The 913-nt window shown below is 40.0% G+C and overlaps 1 non-coding gene across 1 annotated transcript; it reads left to right on the top strand.

The window, feature by feature from the left end:
- The first annotated feature begins 235 nt into the window (after positions 1–235).
- On the top strand, positions 236–343 carry LOC112787831 (small nucleolar RNA R71). The gene has a single exon (XR_003195221.1). It is a non-coding gene; the product is annotated as a small nucleolar RNA R71 (small nucleolar RNA).
- The last annotated feature ends 570 nt before the right edge of the window (positions 344–913 follow it).

Raw genomic sequence — 913 nt, 5'->3', positions numbered from 1 at the left:
ATATGGCATTCAGAGTATCAATTTTAAGAACTCCCTTCTTCATAGGCGTCCCATTACTCACAGGATTCCTCTCAGAAGTGTACATAAACTGGTTATTAGCAACCATGTCAATGAGTTCTTGAGTTTCTGCAGGCGTTTTCTTTAGGTGAATGGATCCACCTACAGAAGTATCCAATGACATCTTTGATAGCTCAGATAAACCATCATAGAATATATCCAGGATGGTCCATTCTGAAAGCATGTCAGAAGGACACTTTTTGGTCAGTTGTTTGTATCTTTCCCAAGCTTCATAGAGGGATTCACCATCTTTTTGTTTGAAGGTTTGAACATCCACTCTAAGCTTGGTCAGCTTTTGAGGAGGAAAGAACTTGGCTAAGAAAGCCGTGACCAGCTTATCCCAAGAGTTCAGGCTGTCTTTGGGTTGAGAGTCCAACCATATTCTAGCTCTGTCTCTTACAGCAAAAGGGAAAAGCATGAGCCTGTAGACTTCAGGATCTACTCCATTAGTTTTAACAGTATCACAGATCTGCAAGAATTCAGTTAAGAACTGAAAAGGATCTTCAGATGGAAGTCCATGAAACTTGCAGTTCTGCTGCATCAGAGAAACTAGCTGAGGTTTCAGCTCAAAATTGTTTACTCCAATGGTAGGAATGGAGATGCTTCTTCCATGTAAATTGGAATTAGGTACAGTAAAGTCACCAAGCATTCTCCTTGCATTGTTGTTGTTGGGTTCGGCTGCCATCTCCTTTACTTGTTTGAAATTTTCAATAAGGTTGTCTCTGGATTGTTGTAATTTAGCTTCTCTTAGTTTTCTCTTCAGAGTCCTTTCAGGTTCTGGATCAGCTTCAACAAGAATGCCTTTTTCTTTGTCCCTGCTCATAAGAAAGAGAAGAGAAAAAGAAAAGAAGAGGAA

Source organism: Arachis hypogaea, chromosome 20, assembly GCF_003086295.3.
Source record: "Arachis hypogaea cultivar Tifrunner chromosome 20, arahy.Tifrunner.gnm2.J5K5, whole genome shotgun sequence".
Lineage (NCBI taxonomy): Eukaryota > Viridiplantae > Streptophyta > Magnoliopsida > Fabales > Fabaceae > Arachis > Arachis hypogaea.
Note: the sequence above shows the minus strand (reverse complement) of the source record. Positions and strands in the feature narration are given on the sequence as shown.